This window comes from Rhineura floridana, chromosome 7 (assembly GCF_030035675.1).
Source record: "Rhineura floridana isolate rRhiFlo1 chromosome 7, rRhiFlo1.hap2, whole genome shotgun sequence".
Classification (NCBI taxonomy): domain Eukaryota; kingdom Metazoa; phylum Chordata; class Lepidosauria; order Squamata; family Rhineuridae; genus Rhineura; species Rhineura floridana.
In genome coordinates, this window is record NC_084486.1 from 103,479,187 (window position 1) to 103,488,811 (window position 9,625).

At 44.3% G+C, this 9,625-nt stretch overlaps 1 non-coding gene across 1 annotated transcript; it reads left to right on the forward strand.

The window, feature by feature from the left end:
• Nucleotides 1-8,888: 8,888 nt before the first annotated feature.
• TRNAT-UGU (transfer RNA threonine (anticodon UGU)) lies at nt 8,889-8,963 on the forward strand. Its single transcript has one exon. It is a non-coding gene; the product is annotated as a tRNA-Thr (tRNA).
• The last annotated feature ends 662 nt before the right edge of the window (nt 8,964-9,625 follow it).

The window sequence follows — 9,625 nt, forward strand, 5'->3', positions numbered from 1 at the left end:
AAATTGGGCAACTATAGTGAATGCACCAGGGGAGCAGGAGACCTGACCTCCTCTCTGAGATATTGTACTGCCCTACAAAGTTGTCAAAATGCAAACACAATTTGGGTTGGTCTTTCACAGTCCAATCCACTTGCTGTGTAGCTTGGAAGAATTTAATTGTTACCAAATTCTTCCAAGCTACACAGCAAGTGGATTGCACTGTGAAAGACCAACCCAATTGTGTTTGCATTTTGACAACTTTGTAGGGCAGTACAATATCTCAGAGAGGAGTTCAGGTCTCCTGCTCCCCTGGTGCATTCACTATAGCTGCCCAATTTCCCTGCTTTTTAAAGTTTGGTAGAAATATCTGTGGGCTATAGGTACATTCTTAAGCCGCAAGGTTTTTTGCCTATTAGTGAATATTCTCTATTCTTCTTCATAATTTGCAGTAACAAAAGTAATCATAGCTAGATGGTAAGCATTTTTGGAATGAGAGTGCTTTAATTGTTGAAGACATTTAACAGTTAGGGCACTGGAAAACCTATAGATGTGCCAAACCGAAATGCTATGAAGCAGGTGTGGGGATCCCTTGGCCCTCCAGATGTTGCTGTATGACAGCTCCCATCAGCCTCATTAAGCATAGCCAATGGCCAGGGATGATGGGAGTTGTAGTTCACAACATCTTGAGGGCCCAAGTTCCCCATACCTGCTTTGAAGTGTGAACCAGATCTTGAAAATTATAAGGGCTAGGATACAGAACTGATCATATGAACATAGGAAGCTGCCTTATACTGAGTCAAACCAATGGTTATCTAGCTCAGTATTGTCTACACTGACTGGCAGTGGCTCTCCAGAGGTTCAGACAGGGTACTCTCACCAATATTTGAGGGGGGGGGCTTTTGAGGAAAACAAGTAGAAATACAATTAAGAATGAGAAGATGAGAATCCTACATCCACTCTGCTCATATCTAACACTGTGCAAAATGCTCTGGACTAAAGCTAAAGCTAGTTTCCCTATCCCTTGCTGATAGAATAACACTATGATTTCCCTAAAATTCTCTTAATGAGAAATTAGATCTTGAGTTTGCTTTGTTTTCTTTAAATCAATAAAAGGCACATATGTGTATGTAAGCTTGGAGTGCTCATTATGTTAGATCTCATAAAAGCAGAGATCTCAGTTTTGTGGTAAAATAAGTAGAATTGCCAACCCTAGAAATTAAAATCTATGAAATGCTTGATGTTGGAAGCCTTGGTATCAAGTGAGGATGAGCAGAATGGAGCAGTTCCCCTCTCTAATGGTTCCAAGATTGTGGCACCTGCAAGTTCCACTATGATTTAACTCTGATCTGAAATTCCTACCTTAGAATGACGGGGAGAGGGAACAAGTGGCCTGACTTTTCATGCAATCTTTTTTTTTTTTTAAAGGTTCTTTAACTTTTCATTCACTCTTTTGTTTCAGAATAGTGCAAAATTGTGCAATAGCCCAGTGGCTGAATTGCAACATTTCACTGTTTCATCACGACACCACTGCACAATTCTGTTTGGTGGCCCAACTTCGCCCCTATCTGGATAGGGATGACCTCACTTCAGTTGTCCATGCTCTGGTAACCTCTAAACTAGATTACTGCAATGCGCTGTATGTGGGGCTGCCTTTGAAGACGGTTCGGAAACTGCAGCTCGTGCAAAATGTAGTGGCCAGATTGATAACGGGGACCAGGCAGTCCGAACATATAACACCGATTCTGGCCCACTTGCATTGGCTGCCTATATGTTTCCGGGCCCGGTTCAAGGTGCTGGTTTTAACCTATAAAGCCTTATATGGCGCGGGACCACGATACCTGATGGAACGCCTCTCCCGATATGAACCTACCCGTACGCTACGCTCAGCATCGAAGGCCCTCCTCCGGGTGCCTACTCAGAGGGAGGCTCGGAGGGTGGCGACAAGAAAGAGGGCCTTCTCAGTGGTGGCTCCCAAATTATGGAATAGTCTTCCTGACGAAGTACGCCTGGCGCCAACATTACTATCTTTTCGGCGCCAGGTTAAAACTTTCCTCTTTTCCCAGGCATTTTAGTATGTGTAAAAATGTTTATGTTTTTAAATTTAAATTTTAAGCTTTTAAAAAATTGTTTTAAATATGTGTTTCATTGTATTTCATGCTGATTGTTGTGAACCGCCCAGGGAGCTTCGGCTATGGGCGGTATATAAATTTAATAAAATGAAATGAAATGAAATGAAATGAAAATGTATGTAAAACAAAATAAAACATGCTTTTAAAACTTTTGTTGGGGGAACGGAAGATGCTGTTCTTCCAAAATGTTAGCAGTTCATTTTTCCTTTAGAAAAATCCTAAAACACTCCTCTGGAATCCTACTAGACTCCATTCCATCAGTTTCTGGGGCAGAATCCAGTTGAGGATTCCAGTATTGTCTCTAGTATCAGGGTTTGGGATACATGAAAATTCTAATTCCTGGTTGTGTCCAACAAAGTCATTCCATTCACATAAGCACTTCCACTTGTGCAATGAAACTCCCCCTTCCTCTCTTCTTCCTGTGCCTGCCACACCTTAAAAAAAACACCCCTCAACACCTTGCTCTGGAAGGTTGGGGAAAACTCCCTAACAGATTTGGGGGAGTGTGGGGGGAGGGGAAGTTCTGTGGTACAAGCAGAAGTCCTTGCACAGATTGACAACTTGCAAAGAGGATCTTTTATGGGGTTATTATTTGGGGTGGGGGCTGGTTGTACCTATTGGAGCATTTTGTAGAAAGGAATGCCCCCAAGCTGCTCAGGCAGCAAAGCTGATTTTTTATTGTGGTTTGCTTTTAAGAAAATAAACCTCAGCCATCTTATTTTGGAATTGCAAGAATTCCCCACACTAAAAGATCAAACACTAGCAAAAACCATTCACAATAAAAACTAGGAAATTACACACAGAGATAGCAAGGTCTAAGTAGCACAAAAAGCCAACACTTGTTCACTGCCCAAACTTATTTATTTGTTATTTGTTTCAGCAATTTATATAATGCTTAACACTTGTTTGTAGGCAGTGTACAAAAAGGTTACAAAAGAAATACAGAGATTTAAAAATCAGTTAAAATTAACCATAAAATCATAAAAGCTTTTTTAAGTGCTTGTAAAAATAAAGCCTTCACTAAGTGCCAGACGTTCAACAGGGAGGGGAGCCTGTCTGATTTTAGCTGGGGGGAGGGAGGTTCCACAGAATTAGATCTACAGTACGATACTGAACTCACAGCCCCTGGTGAATGCAACTCATGCGTATGAGCCATGGAGGACAGCTAACAGTGACTCCCAAAAAAAATTCAGTGACTGAGGCGGGGATATAAGGAGTCATATGGTCATTAAGGAATTGCAGAAGCAAAAAGGGCTTACTGAAGTATAATGAAATTCCCCTGAATCTAATACCTGGTTTGTTTGGTTATTATTATTATTTATTAAATATATATATCCCATCATTTCTCCCAGTAGGAGCCAGGGCAGCAAACAAAAACACTCTAAAACATCATAAAATCAGATATTAAAATACAGTATATTAAAACAAAACATCTTTAAAAATATATTTTTAAAGCTTTAAAAACATCTTAAAAAGGTATTCCAACACAGACGCAGACTGAGATAAGGTCTCTACTTAAAAGGCTTGTTGAAAGAGGAAGGTCTTTAATGGGCACCAAAAAGATAACAGAGATGGCACCTATCTAATATTTAAGGGGAGGGAATTCCAAAGGGTAGGTGCCACTACACTAAAGGTCCACTTCCCATGTTGTGTGGAACGGACCTCCTGAAAAGATGGTATCTCAGGAGGCTCTCACCTACAGAGTGTCATGACTGACTGGGTATAAGATGATCCTGGTCCCAAGCTGTACAGGACTTTGTACACCAAAACCAGAACCTTGAACTTAGCCCGGTAGCTAATGAGCAGCTGGTACAATTCTTTCAGCAGCGGGGCAACATGTTGGTGATACCCTGCCTCAATGAGAAGTCACTCTGCCACATTTTGCACCAGCTGCAGCTTCTGGACCAACCTCAAGGGCAGCCCCACATAGAATACATTACAGTAATCCAGCCTCTAGGTTACCAGTGCATGCACAACAGTGGTCAGGCTATCCTGGTCCAGAAATGGCTACATCTGTCTTACCAGCTGAAGCTGGTAAAAGGCAGTCCTAGCCACTGAGGTCACCTGGGCCTCTAGCAACAAAGATGGATCCAGGAGCACCCGCAGACTATGAACCTGCTCTTTCAGAGAGAGTATGACCCCATCCAAAGCAGGCAATTGACCAATTATCTGAACTTGTGAACCACCAAAGGCATCTCTGTCTTTCTAGGATTCAGACTCAATTTATTGGCCCTCATCCAGCCCACTACTGAGCACAGGCACTAGTCCAGGGCTTGCATACCCGATGTTACATGATGTTGCAGAGAAACACAGCTGGGTATCATCAGTGTACTGCTGAACCTCACCCCAAATCTTCTGATGACCACTCCCAAGGGCTTAACATGGATGTTAAACAGCATGGGGGACAAGACGGTACCCTGCGGCACGCCACAGCACAACTGCCAGGGGGCTAATCACCCAATGCTATTCTCTGAAAACGACCCTGGAGGTATGATTGGAACCACTGTAAAACAGTGCCTCTGATACCCACCTCACCAAGTCAGCCCAGAAGAATACCATGGTCAATCGTACCAAAATCCACAGAGAGATCAAGTAAGAATAACAGGGTCACACTCTCCCTGTCCTTCTCCCAATAAAGGTTATCCACCAGGGCAACCAAGGCTGATTCAGTCCCATCACCAGGCCTGAACCCAGACTGGAATGGGTCAAAGTAATCTGTTTCATCCAAGAGTACTTGCAATTGCTGCGCCACAACCCTCTCAATCACCTTCCCTAAAATGGGGGTATTTGCAGCCCTTATTGTTCATATGTAACAGTAACACCCACGTGAACAACTTGGGGTACACAGGGCCATCTACCAAATTTGTTGCTTGCGAGCACTCATGCAGTAGTTCTGCTTACAAATACTAGTGCCTCCATGTAGCCAACTAAAGAGCTGCCATGATCATGCCTATTGCAATAGTCACATGTAGGGTTACCAGGTCTCCTTTTTTCGGCCAGAGTCTCTGGTTTTTGGGGGGCCTTCCGGCTCTCCAGCTAGCACCCCTTAATCTCCAGACTCTCAGCTTTAATTTTTTTAAAAAAAGTTTCTAGGTGGTCTGGTTCCCGAGATATACACCAAAACGTCAGCCGCCGCCCCGCGACTGTTTAATCTATTTAACTGATACAACGCCGAAGTTGGTTCCTAGTTCCCAGTTCCTTATTTGCTTGAAAGTTCAAATCACTAAAAAAGAAGAGTTGACAGCTACAGCAACTTCAAACCAAATTTAACATGTCTCTGAACCCCAAAATATATGTTGGGGTACCCTGTATGATATATCACTGTGATTGGGGGACTCTCCCCATCAAGAATAACAATACATTTATGCAATCAAAATCATCAGGCTTCTGCTATTATCATAAATACATAATGATGTCATAAAATCATAAAAAATAAGTAACTGGGGGTGCCCACCCCAAACTCTGCTCTGGGACAGGACAAATCATATACCCCAGGAAATGAGAGGGTGTCTTCTACAAGATGCCACTGCGTCCTGCCTGGCCCAGAGCTTCTGCTGGGCGCAGGGCACAGAGGAGGGCATCTATGCAAAATCAAAGCAGAAAAAACATACAGGAAAAAATAAGTAACTGGGGGTGTCCACCCCAAAATCTGCTCTGTGCCAGGATATATCATACACCCCATGAAAGGGGAGGGTGTCCTCTATGAGATGCCACTGCTTCCTGCCTGGTCCAGAGCTTCTGTTGGGTGCAGGGCATGGATGAGGGCATCTATGCAAAACCAAAGCAGAAAAAAACAGGAAAGAATAAGTAACTGGGGGTGCCCACCCCAAACTCTGCTCTGGGCCAGGACAAATCATATACTCCAGGAAAGGGGAGGGTGTCCTCTACGAGATGCCACTGCATCCTGCCTGGCCCAGAGGTTCTGCTGTGCGCAGGGGAAGGATGAAAGCATCTATGCAAAATCAAAGCAGACCAAAACACAGGAAAAAATAAGTAACTGGGGGTGCCCACCCCAAATCTGCTCTGGGCCAGGACAAATCATATACTCCAGGAAAGGGGAGGGTGTCCTCTATGAGATGCCAGTGCATCCCATCTGGTCCAGAGCTTCTGCTGGGCACCGGGCACAACAATGCAAAATCAAAATAGACAAAAACACATAGAAAAAAATAAGTAACTGGGGGTACCCACACCAAGATCTGCTCTGGGACAGGACAAATCATATGCCCCAGGAAAGGGGAGGGTATCATCTACAAGATGCCACTGTGTCCCGCCTGGCCCAGAGCTTCTGCTGGGCGCAGGGCACAGAGGATGGCATCTATACAAAAACAAAGCAGAAAAAGACATACAGGAAAAATAAGTAACTGGGGGTGCCCACCGTCAAATCTGCTCTGGGCCAGGACAAATCATACACCCCATGAAAGGGGAGGGTGTCCTCTATGAGATGCCACTGCATCCCGCCTGGCCCAGAGCTTCTGCTGGGCGTAGGTTAAGGATGAGGGCTGGCTGTGGTGATTCTCTGATGGCTGCTGGGATTGGGATGTGCCCTTGCGGCCCCCGCCGTCCTGCCATGTCGACCTTTGTTTGTTCCACCTTGTATCAACCGTGTTTGCCTCTCAGCGCCTTTGCCTTTGGCTTCTTAAGGAGAACTTTCCTGTTGGTCACGTCTTCGTGGGGCCTGTTTATGCTGCCCCCTCGCTGTTTACTACACTGGACGCTGTATGCTGAGAGTGAGAGGAGGTGCCGCTTTCGGTTTCGCAAATGACGCACCTTTTGGACTATACAGGCTAGAAGCCTTATTGAGCCTTAGTAGCTTTTACCTGCTTGTTTTAGTTTTATTGCTTTTTTTTGATGTTGTGATGTTTATATACCTTTACTTTGTACGTCGCTCAGAGTGCCTGAGTCTCCAGCCAGATGGGCGACAAATAAATCGCATAAATAAAATAAAAATCTATGCAGACAGAAAGGGTAGAGAATCTTCTTACTCTTACTCATTTCTCAGACCTCTTTCTGAAGTGAAGGGTCAAATCTGTAAAGAAGTTTGGAGTAGCCACATTAAAGATAAGGGCAGGGCATTCCAGGCAGGGGGTTGCCAACCCTGCTTGGATATGGATGTCTTTGCAGAGGATCCCTAGTCAAGCTTTACCAACAGCACAATCCAAACTATATCTACTCAGAAGTCCTGTTGAGTTCTATGGGGCTTAGTCCCTTAGTATGTGTGTTTAGAATTGCAGCCTTCAGGGGCATCCATCTTTACTCCCGAATGCTCCCATCTAACATCTCCACAACACTAGGCTCCTTTGTCGCTACAGTGGCCTTCTGGTGACTGGCCTGGCCTGAAAGCACTTAAACCCTTCTTGCCGAAAGCAAGTAGGCTAGATTAAATGTTCCCTACCCAGGCTCCATCTTTTAGCTAAGATTTCTAGCTTAATTTCCAGTTAGATATTTTTTTAATTGTACGCTCCAAGCAACTGTGATCGATGTTTAATGTATCATGCTTAATGGCATCACTCGGGCCCGCCCCGTGACATCACTCGGGCATGCCCCTAAAATCTCAGGTTTTGGGATGCTTCTGACCTGGCAACCCTAGTCACATGGGCACACAGGGCCTTAGCATAAGGGCCATTAGGCTTTGAATTGGCCCAGCCTCAGCCACTCATTTGAGGGTGGTTGTTTATATGTGGACTTGGGCTTTACTCTAAATGCTGTCAAGTGCCAGGCAATGAATTTGAAGATTAAAGTGCTTATTTTTATTTTGACTTTGAAATTTGGAGTCAGCAAGCCTTGAGCATTTTTAACTTTGCATTGTGTCATATCCTCTGGCAAACAATTCATAGGAATGAGGCCTCTAAAGTTTTATTTATTACTCATAGACCTTGCCCTTGTTCCTAAACGGAGCTCAGGATAGCTAGCAGCAGTCCTTAAAGCCAAACAAGTATACAGAAGCATAAAATAGCTATTAAAATTACTGCCAATTCATAGGAAATGTTAAAACAGTAACTGCATAATATGCTGTCTTAGCAGCTGTTTGCAATTAACCACCAAATGACTGGTGGAACAAAAATATTTAAAGGTGGTGCCTAAATGCCAGCAACCTAGAGGACAGGTTTATCTTAGTTGGGAGTTCCATAAATGGAGAATTACCATTACTTAAGAGAAGGCCCTGCCTCTCTGCCACCACCCCACCTGCCTTGCCCATCAGCAGCACCATGAGCAGGATAGAGTTGCCAGGTCTGGAGCATCACAGGCCCTGAGAGTTCAGAGGCAGGGCCTGGTGACATCATGGGATGCATCCTAGTGACATCACAGGGTGGGGTCTGGTGACATCTTTAAGCATGATACATTAAGCATATGTCACTGTTGGTTGCAGCATGCCATTCAAATAATAAAAAACACAAGTTTAACAAATAAGAAAATATTTCTCTGGTTCCACATATGTAACAATCACTCACAACACAAATGGCAGGATGTTGGCTCATTCTCCTTTCAAGGTCCCCAAAATATTATTTTTGTGAGAGGGAGGAATCTGTCCTCAAAGCCCAATTCCTCCTTCTTTCATTCTTTCAGAGGTTGGCGGGGGGGGGGGGAGGTTAGGTTTTTTAATCAGTTAAAGAGAAGGGTTCACTTTCCACCTAGCCTACACAATTCTTCCACTCTCCATAGTACTGGGGCACACTGCCCTCTCTGTTAGGCATATTCTGGGCCACCTTTAAGGACATGGGTCCTAATTTTTTGAATACATAGGGAGGCCCTAGCAGCAACAAAGTCTCTATCTTACTTAGCGGAATGGCTGTAGCTCAGTGGTAGAGCATCTGCTTTGTATGCAGAAGGTCCAGGGTTCAATCCCCAGCACCTCCAGGTAGAACTAAGAGGGGGTCCTGGCTTAAACCCTGGAGATCTCCTGCCTGCCAGTATAGAGAATACTGAGCTAAATGCAGCGGCAGCTGGTGACCACTAAATCTGGTAGGGTTGCTAGGATGTCATGGCGGCATGGTCAATTTCTACTTTTCTCCCCATCCTCCTCCCTTGCAAGCATACTATGGACACTTAAGCACCGCAGTTTTGCAAATAGCATCTAACTAAATTGAAAAGTATCTTACTTTATTTATTTTATGTATTTGTTTCATTTATAAACCGCCCATAGCGAGTAGCTCTCTGGGCAATGTACAAAAAAGTTAAAATACAAAATATCACAATAAAATCAGCCAACAAACAATGAACACAAGCAGCAACAAAACAAAGTAGAAAATTTAAAATTATAACATTAAACGCTTAAAATGCCTGGGAGCATAGCCAGGTCTTAACCTGGCGCCGGAAAGATAGAAGCGTAGGAGCCAGGCGTACTTCTTCGGGGAGGCTGTTCCACAGTTCAGGGGCCGCTACAGAAAAGTCCCTAGATCTAGTAACTGTCCTCCGGGCTTCCCGATGGGTTGGTATCCGGAGGAGGGCCTTAGATGCTGAGCGAAGTGACCGGGTAGGTTCATAGCGGGAGAGGCGTTCCACAAGATATTGCGGTCCCA